This window comes from Dipodomys spectabilis, unplaced genomic scaffold (genome assembly GCF_019054845.1).
Source record: "Dipodomys spectabilis isolate Male_0828 unplaced genomic scaffold, ASM1905484v1 ptg000017l, whole genome shotgun sequence".
Classification (NCBI taxonomy): domain Eukaryota; kingdom Metazoa; phylum Chordata; class Mammalia; order Rodentia; family Heteromyidae; genus Dipodomys; species Dipodomys spectabilis.
In genome coordinates, this window is record NW_024870694.1 from 9,596,465 (window position 1) to 9,620,125 (window position 23,661).

Genomic DNA, 23,661 nt, shown 5'->3' on the forward strand with positions numbered 1-23,661 from the left:
TGTTGATATCTTTTGAGTTTGCACATATACTAATAAAACCATTATTCTATGTAATTAAGACAAGTACTTAATAAGTTCTAAGACATCTACATATAAGTGGTATCAAAGATCATAATACATTCCAAATATCCTAAGAAATATAGATTCATCTAAAAATTCACCTTCCCAAAAGATTTTAGACTAGTAAAACTAAAACACTGTCTTAATCTTTACATGACAAGGATAATCAATCCTTGTAAGCGAATTCAGAATCAGGAGCTGGTTGCTCATGCTAGTAATCCTAACTAGTTAGGAGGCTGAGATTTGACGATCATGGTTAAAAGCTAGTCTGGGCAGGAAAGTCTCTAAGACTCTATTTCTAATTAACCACCAGAAAACCAGAAGCAGTGTTGTGGCTCAAAGTAGTAGAGAGCTAGCCTTGAGCAAAAGAGTTCAGGGACAGTGTCCAAGACCTGAGTTCAAGCCCTATGACAGGCAAAAAAAAAAAAAAAGAATTCAGGAACTTACTTAGCTCCAACTGGCCAAAAAGTGACACTAAATAACAGAGAATGAATTCAATATTATCTTAACGGATAAATAACATTTAGCTTTCCTTCCCTGTATGAAGATATCACTGAGGGCTGAGAATGTAGCTTAGTGATAGAGTGCTTGCCTAGCATGCAGGAGGCCCTGGGTTCGATTCCTCAGCACCACATAAACAAAAAGAAAAAAGCTGGAAGTGGCACTGTGGCTCAAGTGGTAGAGCGCTAGCCTTGAGCTAAAGAGCTGAGGGACAGCGCCCAGGCCCAGAGTTCAGGCCCCACAAACGGATCCCCCCCCCCAAAAAAAAAAAGAAAAAGAAAAAAGAAAGTGCCATGAATTAATGGATCTAGATTAAGCATCAATGGCTATCTTTATAAGAAGACAATAAATTATATGCCTCCCACTAGAAGAGAATATCATCTATGATCTTAACAAAGGGACATAATTTGAACCTAAGCAAACTTTTTTTTGCTTTTTGGTGCTAGTCCTGGGACTTGAACTCAGGGTCTGGACACTGTCCTTGAACTTTTGGGTTCAAGACTAGTACTCTGTGACTAGAACCAGGGCTCCTCTTGCAGCTTTTTGCTGGTTAATTGGAAATAATAGACATATGGGCTTTCCTGCTCAGGCTGGCTATGAACCACAATCCTCCTGAGGAGCTAGGATTATGGGCATGAGCCACTGGTGCCCAGCTAATTCCTTTATAGATAATAAGACATGTAACTATTTATTTATTTATTTACTCACTGTCTAGTATTCTGGAACTAGAAGATGTTGCAGGTTTACTTTGCAACTTTCTTGTTCCAGTTCAGAATCAGCCATTTTCTAGTGTAATAGAAAGTTCTTTTTTATTTGAGTGGGTAGGGAGAGGGAAAAACCCACAGGTCCTGAAGGAATCTTAAGAATCAAATGACTGTTTTAAATCCCAACGTTTTGGAGTGTTTTATTAAGCAGCAAATATAAACAAAAACAGCAGACATTGATACCTGGAAGTGAAAGGCCAGTGTAGCAAAACCTGAAACATCTGACATTGGCTTTAGAACCACAGTATACAGTGGACCTAAGGGGCACCACACAGAGCTTACTGCTGGAGGCCAGAAGGAATATAGGAAAATGCTATTAAAGGGTGGAAACAAAGTACCTCTATTTGCTCTGGCCAGTTAGAAATACTATAACCTGTAGTGACACAGTGGATAGAAACGTTCTAGAATAGATTTAAATTACTACAGATACATGGCTTTCTGTTATGAGGCTTATTAGGTTTACTGAAGAAATGTGTGACAATAAAGACCATTAGTATCTTGTCATATATATATATATATATATATATATATGTGTTGTGTGTGTGTGTGTGTGCGTGTATATGTGTGTATGTGTGCATATATATATATTTTTTGTTGTTGTTGTTGTTGTTGTTGATCATGGGGCTTAAACTCAGGCCCGGGTGCTGTCCCTCAGATTTTCAGCTCAAGGCGAGTTCTCTTCCACTTGAACCACAGCACCACTTCCAGTTTTTCTGGCAGTTTATTAGAGATAAGAGTCTCACAGACTTTCCTGCTCAGGCTAGCTTTGAACCATGACCTTCAGATCTCAGCATCCTTAGTAGCTAGGATTACAGGCATAAGCCATCGGTGCCTGGCTATTTTTAAGTATTTTATATTATTTATCTGTATTGGTGCTGGGCAGTTAACTCAGTGTATCCAGCATGGTAAGATGTAATCCACCCTAACCTAAATTCCTGGCCTAAATCTTAATGATGAGAAAGCATATTTATATACATAGATCAGGAATTTTCTATCCATTTTTTCCTGTTATTTTCATATATCATTTAAATATATTACATATTTCTCTTTCCAAATAATGTAAAGAAAACAAAAAATGTCAACCAAACTAAAAAAAAACAAAACTTTTAGTTAACTTAGGAAAGAAAGAACATGGGTTTCTGCCTCAAATGGGCTATGAATCTGGTCGCTGGTGGCTCATGCCTGTAATCCTAGCTACTCAGAAAGCTTACATCTGAGGACTGCAGTTCAAAAGCCAGCCCAGGCAGGAAAGTCTGTGAGATTCTTTTTTTTTTTTTTTTGCCGGTCATGGGGCCTGAACTCTGGGTCTGGGCGCTGTCACTGAGCTCTTCAGCTCAAGGCTAGCACTCTACCACTGGAGCCACAGCACCATTTCTGGCTTTTTCTGCTTATGTGGTGCTGAGGAATGGAACCCAGGGCCTCATGCATGCAAGGCAAGCACTCTACGGCTGAGCCACCTTCCCAGTCTTGTGAGATTCTTTTTTTTTTTTTTTTTGTCGGTCGTGGGGTTTGAACTCTGGGCCTGGGCGCTGTCCCTCAGTTCTTCAACTCAAGGCGAGCGCTCTACCACTTGAGCTACAGCGCCACTTCCGGTTTTCTGGTGGTTTATTGGAGATAGGAGTCTCACGGTCTCTCCTGCCCGGGCTAGCTTTGAACCGCGATCCTCAGATCTCAGCCTCCTGAGTAGCTAGGATTACAGGCGTGAGCCACCAGCGCCCGGCCCTTGTGAGATTCTTATCTTCAATAAACCACCAGAAAACCAGAGCCACCTTCCCAGCCCTGTGAGATTCTTATCTTCAATAAACCACCAGAAAACCGGAAGTGGCGCTGTAGCTCAAGTGGTAAAGCATTAGCCTTGAGCTGAAAAGCTGAGGGACAATGCCCAGGCTGAGTTTAAGCCCTACGACCACCACTCCCACTAACAACAACAACAACAAAAGGGCCATGAGTTTAAATAAAACTGGAAAAATGGGGCTGGGAAGGTGACTCAATGGTAGAGTGCTTGCCTTGCATGCATGAGGCCCTGGCTGGGTTCGATTCCTCAGCACCACATAAACAGAAAAAACCAGAAGTGGCACTGTAGTTCAACTGATAGAGAGCTAGCCTTGAGCTGAAGAGCTGAGGGACAGAACCCAGGCCTAGAATTCAGGCCCCATGAGCAACAAAAAACAAACAAAAAACCTAGAGTACACAAACTATTTTCTTTTGAGCTTTAAAATGTTTAGGCTGATCACTTTGTTTTAAAAATGTTTCAAAGCCATTTCCTGAAGGAATAAATTCAGAGAAAAATAGTTTTTTCAACAACCCAATTAATAAGTGGACAAAAGATATGAACATACTCTTTTTGAAAGTAGTAATAAAAATGGATTATAAATTCTGAAAATGCCCAACATTCTTGGCCATAATAAAGCAAATCAAACATTGAGATTACATCTCATTTCAGCATGGTTATCATTAAGAACACAAATAAATGTTGGCATGGATGTGGAGAAAAAGGAACTGCTGGTGGAAGTATAAACTATTATAATTACTATGGAAATTAGTAGAGGATCCTCAAAACCTAAAAATATACTTACTATGCAATACAGCATTAACCACTCTTGGGCATTTATCAGAAGGAATGCTGTTCAGAAAATAATAGAGGTACTTGCACACTCATGTTCAATGCAGCATTATGCACAGTAGCTATGCTATGGAATCAGCCTACAAACTAATGGATGGGTAAAAAAAATGTGGTATATATGTGTGTGTACATTAAACATAAGATACAGAATATATATAATATATATCTATATATTACGTATAATATACAACTCATAATTTATTATATGCTATATTTCATTGTTTATATATTCCATTATATGTAATGGAATATTATTTGGCTTAAAGAATAATGCCATTTGCAGGAAAATGAAAAACGATATATATATATATATATATATTTTTTTTAATGGTGAGGGTTTTTTGTTTTTTGTTTTTTTTTTTTAAATTGTGAAAATACTGTACAGAGGGGTTACAATTACATGGGCAAGATAATGAGTACATTTCTTTTTTTTTTTTTTTTTTTTGGCACAGTTGTGGGGCTTGAACTCTGGGCCTGGACGCTGTCCCTCAGCTCTTCAGCTCAAGGCTAGCGCTCTACCACTTGAGCCACAGCGCCACTTCCGGCTTTTTTCTTTTTGCTTATGTGGTGCTGAGGAATCGAACCCAGGGCCTCAGGCATGCAAGGCAAACGCTCTATCACTGAGCCACCTTCCCAGCCCCAATGAGTACATTTCTTATCAAGCATTGTAGCCTCCTCCTTTATTTCCCCTTCCCATCCCATCCTCCCCCCCCACCAAAGTTGTAAAGTTCATTTTCGACATAACGACTTGTACGTCTCATTGTTGCAAGGGTCCACCTGTATCCCTATTTAAATGATTTGGTTTTTCCCTTCCCCTCCACAAATTATAACAACATCAAATACAGTGAAAGCAGGGACTATATCGTGGGGGAGGGACATACAAAGCAACAAAGAAATAATCTTATAAATGTGTTAGAAACAATTGCATGAAAGAAAAAAACATCTGAATACGTATGTTAGGGTTCATTTCCCTAACATCAACTTATCTGACCTTTTCTGCTTGACTCAGACATATACTAGTTATTGCAAATAAGGGAAACCATGGGACCTATGTTTCTTTGGGCCTGGCTTACCTCACTTAATATAATTTTTTCCAAGTCTTTCCATTTCCTAACAAATGGGACAATGTCATTCATTCTGATGGAGGCATAGAATTCCATTGTGTATATATACCACATTTTCTTGATCCATTCATCTACTGAGGGGCATTTGGGTTGGTTCCATATCTTAGCTATGGTAAATAAGGCTGCAATAAACATAGTTGTGGTGGTAGCTTTGGTGTGGTCTTGTTTGTGAACATTTGGGTAAATGCCCAAAAGTGGGATTGCTGGGTCATAGGGGAGCTCTATGTGGAGTCTTTTGAGGAACCTCCATACTGCTTTCCAAAGTGGTTGAACAAGTTTACACTCCCACCAACAATGCAGTTGGGTTCCCTTCTGTCCACTTCCCATGCAGCATCTGTTGTTATTAGAGTTCTTGATTATAGCCATTCTAACTGGGGTGAGGTGGTATCTCAATGTTGTTTTGATTTGCATTTCTTTTATGGCTAGAGAGGTTGAGCATTTCTTCATGTGTCTATTGGCCATTCTTACTTCCTCTTCAGAGAAGTTTCTCTTTAAGTCTTTAGCCCACTTATTTATTGGGCAGTTGTTTCTTTGAAGATTTGTTGTTGGGGGATTTAATTGGAAAACGATATTAAAAGAAGTTATGCTCAGAAGGACAAACATCACAAGCTTTTCTCTCATATGTAGATGACACACATAAAAGTATATGTACACACAAACAGGATCATATATGTATGTATGCATATATATAAACACACATATAAAATCAATATGATTGAAGTCTGACACACACAATTTTTAGAACAATTGACAGCACTTTAACAACAATGAATATTAGTGAGGTGAAACATGTCCTATATGGAGTATGAGTTACCAGTGGGAGGGCAAATAGGGAAGAAGGGTGAATATGGTCAAAATACTTGATACATATGGGTGAAAATGGAACAATTAAACTTGTTGAGACTGGTTTCAGAAATGGGGAGGTGAAGAAGGGACAGTGACAACAGAGATGAGTCTGATCAAGACCCCTAGCATGCACAAATGGACATGACAAAATGAAACCCTTTGTATTACTAATTGAAGCTAATAAAAATACTTTTGACAAAAGAAAGAAAAACTGGGGGCTGGGAAGGTGGCTCAGTGGTACAGCGCTTGCCTTGCATGCCTGTAGGCCCTGGGTTCAATTCCTCAGCACTACATAAGCAAAAAGAAAAAAACCGGAAGTGGTGCTGTGGCTCAAGTGGTAGAGCGCTAGCCTTAAGCTGAAGAGCTGAGGGACAGTGCCCAGGCCCAGAGTTCAAGCCCCGTGACTGACCAAAACAAAAACAAAAAAAGGTAATATACAGAGAAGTTACAATTTCATAAGTCAGATAATGAGTATATTTCTTTTTGGATAATTTGACCCCTTCCTTCGCTCTCTTCCAGTTTTTCCTTCCCGATCCTGCAGCACCACAGCTATATTTGTTTACCCTTTATCCCTCCATTTTAAAACCTGAAAAAATGGAAGAGGAAATTGCTGACATGGAAGCTAATTTTTCAACTTTCAATTTCCATTGGAGGGAGTAAAAAAAGACAAGATATGGGCTGGGAAGGTGGCTCAGTGGTAGAATGCTTGCCTTGCATGCATGAGGCCCTGGGTTCAATTCCTCAGCATGACATAAGCAGAAAAAGCCAGAAGTGGCACTGTGGCCCAAGTGGTAGAGTGCTAGCCTTGAGCTGAAGAGCTGAGGGACAGCACCCAGGCCCAGAATTCAGGCCCTACAACCGCACCCAAAAAAAAAAGAGTTCAGCTAAGCTGGGCACCGGTGGCTCACACCTGTAATCCTAGCTACTCAGGAGACTGAGATCTGAGGATCACGGGTCAAAGCCAGCCCAGGCAGGAAAGTCCATGAGACTCTTATCTCCAATAAACCACTAGAAAACCAGAAGTGGTGCTGTGGCTCAAGCAGTAGAGCGCTGGCCTTGAGCTGAAGAGTGCAGGGACAGTGCCCAAGCCCAGAGTTCAAGTCCCACGACTGACCAAAAAAAAAAAAAGAGTTCAGCTATACTTTAAAAAATTTTTTTTATTGTGAAGATACTGTACAGAGTGGTTACAATTACATGGGTAAGATAATGAACACATTTCTTATCAAGCATTGTAGCCTCCTCCTTTGTTTCCCCTTTGCATCCCTTCGTATCCTCCCCCCCATCTCCCCACCAAAGTTGTAAAGTTCGTTTTTCGACATAACAACTTGTACATCTCATTGTTGCAATGGGTCCTCCTGTATCCCTGTTTTAACAATTTGTTTTTTCCCTTCCCCTCCACATATACCAACATCATATATAGTGAAAGCAGGGTTGTACCATGGGGGAGGGACATACAAGGCAACAAAGACATAATCTTATAAATATGTTAGAAACAATCGCATGAAAGATCTCTTTTTTTTTTGGTCAGTCCTGGGGCTTGAGCTCTAGGCCTGGGAGCTGTCCCTCAGCATTTCAGCTTAAGGCTCACGCTCTACCATTTGAGCCACAGCGCCACTTCTAGTTTTCTGGTGTTTTTTTTATTATTATTATTGTGATTGATTACATAATTTCCCAAATTTCACAGTTTTGTTGAATAATGATGCTCATTTAAAGTCACAAACTCATTCTAACTTTCCTGGAGCAAATTGTCTATCACGGTCTATAACATATAACGGTGTACACATATATACCATACATGTGATCAGCAGCACAGGGTTATTTAGTAGTGGTTTGTGGTTTGACCAGATGAGTGGAAGTTCTTTGTTTCTTAAGTCCTGTTAATTTTGTCGTATCACCTAACATTTTGGATTTAACATCCACTTACCAGGGAGACCATGTACCGTTTGTCTCTTTGCTCTTGGCTTACCTCGCTCAACATGATTTCTTCTAGCTCCATCCATTTCCCTGCAAATGCTATTATTTTGTCATTTCTAATGTCAGCTATACTTTTTTAATTTAATTTTACTGTCAAGGTGATGTACAGAGGGGTTAGAGTTACATATGTAAGGTAATGAGGACATTACTTGTTGAACATTGTTACCCCCTCCCTCATTTTTCTCCCACTTTCCCTCCTGAGTTCAGCTATCCTGTACTTAATAGGATAAAAGTCCAAGAAGAGATTCTGTAGGAGCAAGTTGTGTAAAGAAAGCTTGAACCAATGGGTAGGGAAAATGAACCAAAGCACATGCTTCTTAATCCTATCATTAAAAAAAAAATACAGTAAACTAGGAGCCAGTAGCTCACACCGACAATCCTAGCTCCTCAGGAGGCTGAGATCTAAGGGTCATGGTTTGAAGCCAGCCTGGGCAGGAAAGCTGTGAGATTCTTTTTTTTTTTTTTTTGGGCGGGGGGGGGGGGGGGGGGGTGGGTGAGGGTGGGGGAGGAGGGGGGGAGGTATCCAGTCGTGAGATCTGAACTCTGGGCCTGGGCACTGTCCCTCAGCTCTTCAGCTCAAGGCTAGCGCTCTACCACTTGAGCCACAGCGCCACTTCCAGCTTTTTTCTGTTTATGTGGTGCTGAGGAATCGAATCCAGGGCCTCATGCATGTGAGGCAAACACTCTACCACTGAGCCAAATTCCTAGCCTGTGAGATTCTTATCTCCAGTTAACCACCCCAAAAAGCCAGAAGTGAAGGTGATTCTTAAGTGGTAGCATGCCAGCTTTGAGTGAAAAGCTAAGGGACAGTGTCCAGGCCCTCAGTTCAAACCACAGAATGTGTGTGCATGTGCACTTAGCAACCTCAGGGCATATGGTTCCAAAGAGATGTTGTTAAGGAAAAACTGCATTCTCTGAATTCAATACTTTACTTTATATACTCAATTTAGTTTTCCCAAGCTGGCTGCCCATTTTCAGAAAAACACGTTTTAATAAATCTAAAATATTTACATTGCCACTTAGTCACATAAACTGTTACATTGCACTAGAAGTACTGTTTGTAATAGGTCAGACTCTAAAAGACAAATATTATGTAATTCCATCTATGTGAGGTACCTAAAATAGTTAAAAGTCATAAAGACATGGTTACCAGGAGCTGGGGGTAGGGACAGGGAATGGAGAATGGCTGTTTAATAGAGAGTTTAGGAGAATGAAAAGTTCTAGAGATGGACAGTGGTGATGGTTGTACAATATAAATATACAGAGTAGGTGCTGGGAAGGTGGCTCAGTGGTAGGGCGCTTGCCCTACCAGGCCCAGAGTTCAAGCCCCACAACCAGACCCCCTCCCCCAATTTTTTTTTTAATGTACAGAGTAGCACTGAATTGTACATCTAAAACAGTTAAAATAAGTTATGTCATTAATTTTATCACAATAAAAAATCAAATGTGTAGTAATAAAAGTTAGAAATGGGGGTGTGGCTCTCAAGTGATAAGAGTACCTGCCTGCCAAGTGCAAGGTCCTGAGTTCAAACCCACACTGGTCCCTGACAAACTCCCAACAAAACAAAAAGACTCATGAACTGAAATCTAATGTCATTTTTTTTAAAGAGATAAATACCTTTAAAATATCTTTAACATAGGGGCTGGGAAAGTGGCTCAGTGGTAGAGCACTTGCCTTGCATGCTCGAGGCCCTGGGTTCCATTCCTCAGCACCACATAAGAAAAAAGCCGGAAGTGGAGCTGTGGCTCAAGTGGTAGAGTGCTAGCCTTGAGCTGAAGAGCTGAGGGACAGCACTCAGGCCCAGAGTTCAGGCCCCATGACTGGACCCCCCCCAAAAAAACAAAAAAAACCTTTAACACCCATCACCTTATGCAATAAATGGAGTAACACACAAAATTCAGAAGCAAAAATCCAAAGTATCTCTGAACTTCAAATCTTAAAAATTAGTCTTAGAACTGTGTGACAAGAGACTAATAGTTCTATTATATTCTATTAACTATGTAATTACAACTGTAGGATTTGTTTCTTTAAATTTCAATAACTAACCCATGAAAACCTAGGTTCCTTCCAGTCCAAACACAACTAAATGCTTCCAACAGTACAGTACTTATTAAGAAATGCTAGCACTCAAAAATCTTGTGTTTTTCTAATAATTCCTTCAGGCCATCTGACACATGATATCATCCTCACCAAATAAGATCCATTATGCAATTTCCATACCCACACATCACCTTCCCAGAGCAAGCGCTGCTGTGAATGTTAAGGGGCCAGAGATTATGACTCTGAAAGACTTTTTCAGCACCAAGCAAGGTGAAATCAAATCCTTCAACACAAAAAAAAAATAGTAAATGCAAACTCTAGAAAATCTGAAAAAGCAAAAGGAAGATCAGGCACTTAAGAGTATAATGCAAATAAAAGCATTAATTTAAAATATAATATTTGATAACTACTTAAACTGCAGTAATACACTTCATGTTGCCATAGGCTAAAGAATATCAAGCAGAAACAAAAAAGTTTCCTGTCAAATGAAGGTATTTGGGAGAGGGTTATATGTAATTTATTCATAGAAATTTTGATGGATTCACATACAAATTAATGAATTTCACATTTCTTCAAAAATAGGGATGTGAGCTGGGTGCCAGTAGTTCACACCTGTAATTCTATTCAGGAGGCTGAGATCTGAGCATTGCAGTTCAAAGCCAGTCTAGGCAGGAAACTCTGTGAGACTCTTATCTCCAATGAGCCCCCAGAAAACCAGAAGTGTCATTGTGGCTCAAAGTGGTAGAGTGCTGGCCTTGAGTGAAAAAGCTCAGGGACAGCACCCAGCCCGAGTTCAAACCCCATGAACAACACAACAACCACAACAAAAATGGAGATGTGGTCATGTTTTGCTATGATCTGAAAATTAAAAGATTATTTCTAAATGAAGATATTTTTGATGACTGATGACTGTTCACTATACTTTTGAAGCTTTCTCTTTTGATTTGCCACATTGGAAAACTAAACTTATGTATTTCTTTATTGTTTTCAACCACTATGCCATTTCTAAGAAAAATTTGTAAAGCCAGCATACAATAAAATACAATTTTCTTTTGGCTATTAATATTAACCAACGAATATCAGAAAATATTTTCTTATGCTTTTCATTCCAAAATCACATTATTTTACACGATTTGTAGATTAACAATGAATTTATATAATTTTAAATGTTAGTGATTTTTGCTTCCAGGAAGTTGGGACACAAACTGTTCCCTATTCTTTCTACTAAGTAAAACTAAAAACCCTAGATAATACATATTATATTTACATAAGACTCTAAAAGACTGAAAGAAGATGACTAGGCACTCAGGATTTAAGGAACAGCAACAACATTCCTGTTTTATCATCAGGTTTTGTTGTGCTGTTATTTTTGTTTTGTCCCAGGTGTCCCAGATTTAAAGCTTATGACTCCAAACTATCAACCCTCAAATACCAATGAACAGAGACAAGATAAGGAGAGTAGCCCAAGAAAGGAGTTGAAGGTGACTGAATGTCTCCTAAATTTGATTAGCCATATATTAATTACACAGAGTAAAGGATTCATTGTTCTATTACCATATGTATATATAATGAACTTTGATCACATTCACCCATCTATTACTATTATTTAATCATATTCACCCACCTAGATTCAAGGAGCTGAGCAAACACCAAATAATATAACACTCCCCCCCAATTTAATTAAGCCACATTATAGCTAAATTTCTGAAAGATAAAGAAAAAAACCTAAAAATTGGTGAAACAACAGAGACGACAGCATATTTCATGTTGGAAACCATGGAGATCAAACTGAAGTGCCACAGCATATTTTAAATGCTGATAGAAAAATAACCGTCTACTTGAATCATTTATCCAGCAAAATATCCTATAGGAATAAAAGGCAAAATAAAGATATTTCCTGATGAAGAAAAACTAAGAGAACATATGACAGCAGATCTAACTAAAATGGCTACAGGAAGTTCTCTAAACCGAAAGAAAACAATGAAGAAAGGAAGCTTAGAACAACAAGAATGAAGCCTATTAGTTTCCTGGGACTGCCATCAGAAAATACTGCCATGGTCTGGGTGGTTCTCCCATCCCTACCAGCACTGGAATTTGTACTTGAGGCTTTGCACCTGGCTAGGTTGGAGTTCTACAATTTAAGCCACATCCCTAGCTTTACTAGGTGGTTTAAAACCCTCAAGTTAATTTTTTGTTTTGTTTTGTTTTTTGGGTTTTTTTCCCTGAGGGTCTGTAGGCTAGAAGTCCAATATCAAGATGTTGGCAAGGTTGGTTTAATCTGGTCTACCTCACTGTATTACAGAGGGTTGTATTCTGTTTCCATATGATCTTTCTTATTTGTCTTTGTCCTAATGTCCTCCTGATACTTCTACAATAACAGTATTAAATTAAGAGCTACTAAAATGATCCCATTTTAATTTAATTAATTTATTTATTTAGTCGGTCGTGGGGGCTGAACTCTGGGCCTGGGTGCTGTCCCTCAGCTCTTCAGCTCAAGGCTAGCATCCTACCACTTGAGCCACAGTGCCACTTCTGACTTTTTCTGCTTATGTGGTGCTGAGGAATTGAATCCAGGGCCTCATGCATTGGAGGCAAGCACTCTACCACTGAGCCAACTTCCCAGCCCCACCATTTTAATTTAATTACTCTTTACCCCCTTCTTATTTCTAAACATAATCACATTCTAAAATACTAGGGATTAGGACTTCAACATACAAATTTGGAAGAGAGTGAACAACTTATTCCATAATACACAGTAAGCAGAAACAAGTGAAGATAAAAAGCTTTGCTCGAATTTTCCGTATTACATTTGATGGTTGAAACAAAATTTTAACATTATTTGATGTAATTCCAAATGCATGTAGAGGGCTGGGAAGGTGGCTCAGTGGTAGAGCGTTTGCCTTGCATGCCTGAGGCCCTGGGTTCAATTCCTCAGCATCACATAAGCAAAAAGAAAAAAGCCGGAAGTGGCGCTGTGGCTCAAGTGGTAGAGTGCTAGCCTTGAGCTGAAGAGCTGAGGGACAGCGTCCAGGCCCAGAGTTCAAGCCCCACGACTGAACCCAAAAAACAAAAACAAAAACAAAACAGAAAAACAAAAACAAAGTGCATGTAGAGGAAATTCTTAAGACAACTGTCAGGGAAGAGAAAGAGATATAAAATAAGCTGAAGTTTATTTTTTCTCAAAATAGTATAACAAACACTAATAGACTGACCAATTAGGTATATATAATTTATCTACTAAGGCAAGAACTAAAAGAACTTTAAAAAGAGATACATGCAAACTACTACAAATGAATTCTAAAAAAAAATGTTCTGGAAACTCATAAGAAGACAAGACAGAGAACACAGAAAGGAAAAACAATTAGGACTACAACAACAAAAAGTAACATAGTAGATATCAGCTCTAAGGTACACTAAACATGTGATCTAAATGCACCAAAAGACGGCTTAGTAAAGTGGATATAAAAATACAATGCAACTATGTGATGTCTATAAGAAACCCAAGTATAGAGACATAGTCTAAAAGTAAAAATACCAATTAGTGCCACAACAGCAGATGTTTAATCCCTCCTAATTCCCAATAACCATTCCCCAGAGGCAATCACTTCCAATCCTTTTAGCTCTAATTCTAATTACTGTTATGTTACATATTTCTAAAGATTTTTTTTCATGAACTTCTCAATTTTAATATTCTTACCATGGACAATGGGCACAGTCTTTTTATATCTCGAATAACTCCCACTTTTTGAATTTTCCTCATCCCCTCCCTACATTCATGTGTCATCTTTTCTGAGTATCATCATTCACTCTACATTGTAATGGTTATGTAATTAAATAAATATACAAAAGAAAACGATAGACTATAATCATGTTCTTTTCTTATGCAATATTTTGGCAGTACTGGGTTTTGAACTCAGAACCTGACCTTACTAGGCTAAGTTTCACTGAGCCACATTCTCAACCTATCTTATACAATTTTGTTTCCCCCAAATTTTCTGAGTTTTCTATGTATGGTTAATGAATCAATTATCATACTCTTTCAACAACTCGATATCTTCTCTAAACTGGTAAAAATGAATCAGGTACGCTGTGTTAGTCAGTTTTATATTTCTATAACAAGAGAGGTTTACCTTGGTTAAGCCCATTGCTTTGGGCCTGTGGTAGCACATCATGGCAGTAGTGTACAGGATGGGTAAAGCCATTTACTTCAGGGCCAGAAAGGGAGATAAAAAGGCAAGACCCTATATTGACAGAGTGAAATTAGTTAAAAAGCTAAAAGGTTCTGTTATGAGTCCAGAGCCCTCAAAGAACATCTTGCCTATAAGAAATTGCTGACTTACCAAGATGAGACTAGAATATGGAAAATGTAAGATCGTTCAAAAAAAAATCCTAGCTATGAGACTAGAATGTCCTGTTCTATACTTTCTATACTTTATTTGCATAGAGGTGACCAATCAGAGCACAGGCCAGGATATAAAACCCCCTAGACACTGAGACAGAGCACTGAGACAGAGATGAGGAGTTGCCAGAAAGAGATCACACAGTAGACTGGGAGAGCAAACACACTCTAATGGTTGCTGCTGGCTGGGAAGCCAGAAGGGCTGTACATGAACAGACTCTGTTCACTATTTCCATATCAGTAACACCCTTCAAGGCTAGGGTCCCATATTCCTTTCAGGAGCATGCTCTCAGTGGTTTGAAGAACTCCAACTAGGCCACATCTCTTAAAGGCTCAATCAGTTCCTAAGAGTACCATCCTGGGAAGCAATTCCTTAATATATAGGCCTTAATTTCCAAACTAGAGCTAATTCCATTTGTTTTTCTTTAGAAAATGTTTATTGGAGCCTGCTGCAATCCAGTCCATTTGTTCCCTAGGTCTGTTGCACAGGCATTGTTCTGTAAAAAAATATGTTCATCATCATGAGGGAGTCCTTTTACCTCTACCTAGATCCTTTATTCTGGTAGTACATCTTATCTTTGAGTTGCTTCCTTAAAAAAAAAAAATAGAGAAAGTCTTACATGTTTGAAAATGACATTATCCACCAAAAATTTTGGTTAGTTTGGCTCAACTCAAAACTTTTCTGTTTTTATTTGGTGAGAATTGAATTCCTAACTTCATATTCTCACTTGGCTCTTTCCACTCGTAACTAGCACTTATCACTTTCAGCATGTGTTTGTGTGTGCACATATACATACACACGTGTATGTGTACGTGCCAGTAGTGGACTTGAATTTGGCCTAGGTGCTCTCCCTGAGCTCTTTTAATCAAGATGGGTAGTCTATTACTTGGGCCACAGCTCTACTTCCAGCTTTTGGGCATTTAAAGAGTCTCATGGGCTTTCTTGCCCAGGCTGGCTTCTAACCTGGATCCTCAGATCTCATCATCTTAAGTATCTAGGATTAAAGGCATGAGCCACCAGCACCTGGCCTACTTTTACCTTTTTGCTAGCCAACTGGAGATAAAGAATCTTGCTTTGAACCTCAATTCTTAGATCTCAGCCTCCTGAGTAGCTACTCTCAGATTATAGACATGAGACACTGGCACCTGGCTTCAACATAAAATTATTTATTGAAATGCTTTCCTTAAGAATTTTTGAAGGTTTGCTTTATTGTCTTCTGACTAAGGAATTTGATACCATAAGGCCTTTTTACTTATTTCTTTTTTTTTCCTGGAAGTTTTAAGTCTTTCTTTATTCTTGATTTCAACAAACAAGATCACAAAGTCTGGTGTAGGTTTTTTTTGTTTTGGGTTTTTTTTTAATTTGTGCCAGTCCTGGGCTTGAACTCAAGGCCTGAGCACTATCCTTGAGCTTTGATGCTCAAGGTAAGTGCTCTACTACTTGAACCACAATTCCACTTCTGGCATTTCTGGTAGTTAATTGGAGGTTAAGAGTCTCAGGGACTTTCTTTACTACACTGGCTTCTAACCATGATTCTCATATCCATCTCAGCCTCCTGAGTAGCGAGGATTACAGGGATGAGCCACCATGTTAAGACCTAGATCTTAAGAGTAACAAGAAAGCTGAATATTAGGGGCTTATACTGTGATCCTAGCTATTATTGGAGGCTAAAATTCGAAGATCAGGGTTCAAAGCCAGCAGGCACACACATACAATAAATAAATAAATAAATAGGAAAAATCCATGTAGACTAATGATTGCATTTATTTGTTATAAGCAAATAAGTAGTACTAAGGATATATTAATTAAAAATGCAAGGGAGAAGATTTGTCTTCTGGGTGCCTCCCAGAAGATAAATATTTCAAAGGTCTACCCAAGAAGAAATCAATGTGGATTGATGTCTTTTATACCATTAAGCTGAGAGCCAAGTCATCTCCCTCTTTAAAGGATAATTTTTTATTTTTTTAATTTTTTTGGGGGGGAGAGTGCTGGGGTTGAACTCAGGGGCCTTGCTGCTTGCTAGGCTGGCATACCTCCAGCTCTATTCTTTGCTGGTTATTTGAAGATAAGAGTCTACAGGACTTCTCTATCTGGGCTGGCTTCAAATCTCCAACTTACAGATCTCAGCCTCCTGAGTAGCTAGTATTATAGGCATAAGCCTCCAGCATCCAGCCTTAAAAGAATTATTGTTGTACAACAGCCACTTAATTTCATGATCTACAACTTACTATACCACTAACCCTACAGCAAGTTTGTACTTGCTAAGATACTGGTGTTCCAAAGTTTCACAACAAAGTACCCTATGTGTGCTTGTTTGTGGTACTGGGGATTAAACCCAGGGCCTCCTGCAGGCTAGGCAAACCACTCTACCACTGAGTTCCATCCCCAGTGCTCTAGAGGAGGATCTTTTTTCTTCTTTTCATTATGTAGAACTCTTGATGGGTACTTCCAATCTAGAGATTGTATTCTTCAGTTTTGAAAAACTGAAACAAAATATTTCTGGATACTTTCCTTGTCCTTCTTTGTAGTCCCCTTTCTCTTTCTGGAACTCAAATAACTAGATGTTAAACCTCTTATAAGACTATGGTATCTTTTAAAAATGGTTTCCTGCTTTCATGGATTTCTTCAACTTTATTTTGATAAAATACTTTCAATTTCCAAGGGTTCTTTCTTATTCTCTGAATGCTATGTTTCTTTTTTTAATTTAATCTTTATTGATATTATAAAAAGTGATATGCGGAGGGATTACAGTTACATAAGTCAGGTAAAGAGTACAGTTCTTTTTGGACAATGTCACCCCTTCCTTCCCTCTCTCCCACTTATCCCTCCCATCCCTACCCACAAGTTGTATAGTTCACTTTCAACATAGTGTCTAATGAGTACCATTGCTCCATTTGTTCACCCTTTATCCCTCCATTTCTGTGGTTTATGTTTCTTTTTAATATATTTCATGTTTGCAATATCTTCTTCTCTGACTTGAAAGGTATCAACTGTAGACTTTTGGGAGGTGAGGGTTTTTTTTGGGGGGGTCTGCATTACTTTTTTTTGGGAGGGGAGTGCAGTTCTGGGGCTTGAACTCAGGGCTTGGGCTCTGTCCCTGAGCCTCTCTGTGCTCTCTGTGCATTCTACTACTTGAGCCACTGTACCACTTTTGGCTTTTTCTGAGTAGTTTATTTGGAGATAAGAGTCTCATGGACTTTCCTTCCCAGGCTTTCAATCATTGATCCTCAGATCTCAGTCTCCTGAGTAGCTAGTATTACAGGCATGAGCCACCAGGGCCCAGCTCTGGGGGCACATCTTTACTTGTGCCTTTACTCAAATCCAAAACCAGTTCTTGCCCAAACCTCTCTCAACTAAGCTTAGCTGATTTTTTTTTACACATTCTTTTAAAAATAGGGCAATAATAAGAACCTTAAAAATACCTTACTATGGGCTGGGAAGGTGGCTCAGTAGTAGAGCGCTTGCCTTGCATGCCTGAGGCCCTGGGTTCAATTCCTCAGCACCACATAAGCAAAAAGAAAAAAGCCGGAAGTGGCATTGTGGCTCAAGTGGTAGAGCGCTAGCCTTGAGCTGAAGAGCTGAGGGACAGCGCCCAGGCCCAGAATTCAGGCCCCATGACTGGACCAAACTATATATATATATATATATATATATATATATATATATATATACACATACCTTACTAGAAGTTACAAAGACAATCCACATTTTTTTTTTTGAGATGGAGTTTTGCCATGCTTCTCAGCATGCCTCCAAGATTTCTTCTGCAAAGCCTCTCAAATAACTTGTGCTACAAACAATGTGCCATAGTGCCTGGCTTAGGTATTTAAAAAAAAAAAAATCAGCCTGTTTATAGGTTATCAGAGAAGCAGGCATAAATACTGAATGATCACTTCAAAACAGCTTTATTTTTTCAGTTTTACTTTTCATATATCCTAGCAGGAGGATGGCTAGGCACTGGTGGCTCATGCCTGTAATCCTAGATACTCAGGAGGCTAAGATCTTAGGATCACAGTTCAACGCCAGCCCAGACAGGAAAGTCCTTGAGACTCTTATCTCCAAAAAACCACCAGAAAACTGGAAGTAGCCCGGTGGTTCAAGTGGTAGAGTGCTAGCCTTGAGCTGAAGAATGCAGGGACAGTGCCCAAGCCCAGAGTTCAAGCCCCATGATTGATCAAAAAAAAAAAAGTATGTAGGCTGACAATTGGTGTATATTTCCAAAGCTGAGTCAGAAGAAATATTTGAGGGAAATGAAAATTAAACCAAATTCAAAACTAAACTGAATTTAGCTAAGAAAACTATCCTTGTAGCCAAAGCCTGGATTCAGGTCCTTGAACTCTCGCCTGGCTTTTTAAGGCTTTTTAAGGCAAGGCTGGGGCTCTATACCATGAGCCACACCTCTACTTTTTTTTTTGGGGGGGGGGGGTCCGGTTGTGGGGCCTGAACTCCGGGCCTGGGCACTGTCCCTCAGCTCTTCAGCTCAAGGAGAGTGCTCTACCACTTGAGCCACAGTGCCACTTCCGGCCTTTTTTTTTTTCTGCTTATGTGGTGCTGAGGAATCGAACCCAGGGCCTCATGTATGCAAAGTAAGCGCTCTACCACTGAGCCACCTTCCCAGCCCACTTTTTTTTTTTTTTTAAAGACAAAAGTCTCACAGACTTGTCTGACGGGTGACTTTGAACTGAGACCCTCAGTTTTACAGGTTTACAGGTTTATAGGCATGAGCCATCAGTACCTGGCTATAAACATGGTTTTCGTGAAGGAAAAAATTTTTGCTGCTGCCATTGCTCTTCAGTATCAGATTGATACTGACAAAGGACTCACACAAGTGAGTCTCCAGAGTTCCTCAGGCCTTCTGGAGCTGCATCACTGGCCCTCTTGTTCAGAAGCAGTTTCTGGTTTTCCCAGCTCCCCAGGTTGCAGATGGGCCATTGTGGGACTACCTAGCCTCTAATGGTATAGGCCAATCTAATGAATTCTCTTTGATAATTATATATGCCTCCTATTGGTTCTATTCCTGACACAGATACTATCATAAGACTACTTTTTCCCACACAGACTCTACTAAATATTACCTTTAAGATGGGTAAGGATTACAGGTTAGTTAACTATAGTATACTTGTTGTATGCTGCAAAGCTACTGGACTGGCTTTTCCTTTAGACTTAAAACAATACTATGATTTGAATGTGTTCCCCACATGTGTTCCCACACTTGGTTCTCAATGTGAAAGTGTTGGGACATGGTGGACTCTTTCAGATGTGGGGCTTACTGTAAGGTCATTAGACAAACAGGAGCATTAAATTCAGAAGGGAGTGGAGAAGTTCTTATGGGACTCTAGTTCCTTTGGCAGTGAGCGAGTACCCCCTCTGCCCTGTCTTCTTCCTGTCCTGTCCTGTCCTGTCCTGTGATCTCTTCTTCAGGTTCCCCTGTGATGCCATCACTATAAGGCCTAATGAGGGCCAAGCAGAAGTTACATTCATACTTTTAGATATCTGGTACTGCGAGCTAAATAAACTGATCTCTTCTTTTTATATTACCAACCTCAATATTTTGTTATTGTAATGAAAACTGTACTAATACAGACAGCAAGGTTTAAAAAAAGTATAATAGAGCTGGGAATGTGACTTAGTGGTAGAGTGCTTGCCTAGCATGCATGAAGCCCTTGGTTCCATTCCTCACTACCACATAAAGAGCCAGAAGTGGTACTGTGCCAAGTGGTAGAGTGCTAGCTTTGAGCAAAAGAAGCTTAGCTACAGAGCCCAGGACTGAGCTCAAGCCCCAGGACTGGATGGATAGATAGATAGATAGATAGATAGATAGATAGATAGATAGATAGATAGATAGATAGATAGATAGATAGATAGATAGAGTGTAATAGGACACAATAGGACCTTTTTTTTTTTTTGTCAGTTGTAAGGCTTGAACTCTGGGCCTGAGCGCTGTCCCTCAGCTCTTCAGCTCAAAGTGAGCACTCTACCACTTGAGCTACAGCACCACTTCCGGTTTTCTAGGTGGTTTACTGGAGATAAGAGTTCACGGACTTTCCTGCCCAGGTTGGCTTTGAACCGCGATCCTCAGATCTCAGCCTCCTGAGTAGCTAGGATTATAGGCATGAGCCACCGGCACCTGGCAATAGGACCTATTTTTATGAGTCCTACTACTCATGCTTCCAGAACTATGTCCTAAAATTTTTATTACCTTTTTTTCTTAAGAGTGATAATTTTTTTTTTTTTGGGTCCAGTCGTGGGGCCGGAACTCTGGGCCTGGGTGCTGTCCCTCAGCTCTTCAGCTCAAGGCTAGCACTCTACCACTTGAGCCACAGCGCCACTTCTGGCTTTTTTCTTTTTTTGCTTATGTGGTGCTGAGGAATCGAACCCAGGGCCTCATGCATGCAAGACAAGCACTCTACCACTGAGCCACCTTCCTAGCCCCTGAAGAGTGATAATTTTTTAAACTATTATGAAACATTTCATAAAATGTTTTTATATTATGATTAGCACTTTTTCCCTAGCCTTACCCTCAAATGATTCCTTAAAAAGTAACTTCTTTTCAGTTTATTTTATTTATTTATTTTTGCCAGTCATGGGGCCTGAACTCTGGACCTGGGTGCTGTCCCTCAGCTCTTCAGCTCAAGGCTAGCACTCTACCACTGGAGCCACAGCACCACTGCCAGCTTTTTCTGCTTATGTGGTGCTGAGGAATCGAACCCAGGGCCTCATGCATGCAAGGCAAGCACTCTACCACTGAGCCACCTTCCCAGCCCCAGCTTTTCAGTTTACAACAATGAAATGCTGGGGACACAGCAAAAGTGCTTGCCTAGTATGTATAGTGCTCTGAACTCAATCCTCAATATTGAAACAAGAAAAAAGAGAAAAAGAAAAAAGGTTTGGCAGGGACTGGGGGATTAACCAACACTGTTTCCATACAGCAACAAGCAAAGCAAATAAGACTACTAAATGGAAAGTGGTAGCCATGGAGATTTAAAAATATTGGCTCTCCAAAATTCTAATGTTAAAATTTATGTAAGTCCCCTAGTGGTGAATTGTGAACATTAACTAATACTTTCAGTCTGTTTGGATTTTCTGTTTTTGGTGGCAATCCTGGGGCTGGAACTCAGGTCCTGGGGTGTTGTCCCTGAGCTTTGTTCTCAAGACTAGTGCTCTACCAGTAGAGCCATAGCTCAATTTCTGGCTTCTTGGTACTTTTAATCGGAGATAAGATTCTCATGGGCTTCCTACCAGGACTGGATTTGAACCATGATCCTCAGATCTCAGCCTCCTGAATAGCTAGGATTACAGGCAACAGATTATAAATTCTACAATCCTTGCCTGAGCCACCAGTGCCCAAGTGGAAACTTTTATTAGTAGTTGTATATTCCATGGTAGTGCTTATTAGACTTCAGTATACATCACATTGAGGAAAGGCTTATTAAAACAGATTGTAGCCAGGCACAGTGGCACAAACCTTTATCAGTACTAGCTGTTTCAAAGATAAGGCAAGGAGGAACACTTTAGCCCAGATAGTCAAAGCCAGCCTTTCAAACAAACATTTCAAACAAAAGAACAACAAATGGTATGCCCAACTCTGGAATTTCTTATACCGCATGTCTGAGGTAAGAGCCACTTGATTTGTTGGTACTGGTCTAGGAACCACACTTTGAGAACAGTGTTCTACACTAAGCCCTGGTGCGCAAAACAGAGTATTTTGTATAACAGATGTAGGGTTTTTAATGTACCACAATAATTTGAATGTTTGTAACCAACCAGGAATAGCTGCCTTTTTACTTTCTGGAAGAAACTAAGTAATTGTTTCTGTGTGTCTGTATTTGCTCCAACTTGGAAAATATAACAAACCTGAACATAATATTCCTATGAAGTAACTATGGTATAATTCATTGCCAGATTTCTAACTTCCATTGATAAATTCTTCCATCCTTAACTGAGGCTCAGGGAGCACTATGGTCTTGCACTGATCACATGCGATTGCTGTGATTGCTGTCAACTTAAAACTCTCAGCCTCTTCATCTGCAACATTAAACCACACCCTATCCCATAGGATTGTTGTAGGTTCAATAAATTATGGATTGAAATGCATTATAGGTTTTTTTGTTTTGTTTCTGTTTTTGTTTTTTTGCTAGACCTGGGGCTTGAACTCAGGGTCTGGGTATTATTCCTGAGCTTCTTTTGCTCAAGGCTAGCACTCTACCACTTGAGCCACATTGCCACTTTTGACTTTTTCTGTTTGTGTGGTACTGAGGAATGGAACCCAGGGCTTCATTCATGCTAGGCAAGCACTCTACCACTAAGCCACATTCCCAGCCCAGCATTATAGTTTTGGCACAATAAGTGTTGACTCTCTTTCTCATCTCCTCCTATGCTTGCTCTCACAGGAGCCAGAGATCTCTTACTTATTGTACGTAATTTATATGGTGCCTTTCTAATTGGCAGCCACATCTTCCTGAATGCTTAAAATGTGCCATTGAGAAATTGACCTTCAGATTTTATTTGGTCTTTAATCTCAATACTTCTATCGGGTGAACCTTTCTACATTCCACATGGCTGAGGAACCTAGCTTCCGATACCTAGCTTGTCTTAACATAGTATCTTCCAGGTTCTTTCAAGTTGTTGCAGAATTTCATTCTTTTTATGGCTAAATAGTATTCTCTTGTGCATATATACCATATTTCTTTATTCACCTGTCTGCTGGTAGACACACAGGTTGATTCTGCATTTCAGTTATTGAGACTAGTATTGCAATAAACATATGAATGCAGATTATCTTTTCAACATACTCTTTTATTCCTTCGAATATGTACTCCAGAGGACAGTTATTTAACCTTAACTTCACATTTCAAAAGTACAGCAGCATAAAATTCCTTTAAGTACAAATTTATGGTTTTAGAAGGACTTCATTTCACTACAGTTGCTGAAAATCTAGCATCTAAACAGACATCACATCTAAATCTAAATAGACATGTATTCTAAGTGGAAAATGTGCAACTGATTTTGCATAGTGTTAAAAACAAAATGTAAAACATCTCACTGATGATTTTTATATTGATGGTATAAAATGATATAATTATCCCTCACTATATTGTGGTTCACTTATTGAGGCTTCACTGTATCGCAGGATTTTTTTTTAATGTAAATCAGTGATTCCCTCACCTATCATGGGAGTTTGAACTCTGGGCCTGGGTGCTGTCCCTCAGCTCTTCAGCTCAAGGCTAGTGCTCCACCACTTGAACCACAGCACCACTTCCAGATTTCTAGTGGTTTATTGGAGATAAGAGTCTCATGTTTTTTCCTGCCCAGGCTGGCTTTGATCCTC

General features: G+C 39.6%; 1 protein-coding gene across 3 annotated transcripts in view; it reads right to left on the minus strand.

Moving 5' to 3' along the window:
- Lrch3 (leucine rich repeats and calponin homology domain containing 3) overlaps window positions 1-23,661 on the minus strand; it is a 107,801-nt gene that overhangs the window by 70,261 nt on the left and 13,879 nt on the right. The gene's annotated exons all lie outside the window — the stretch shown is intronic.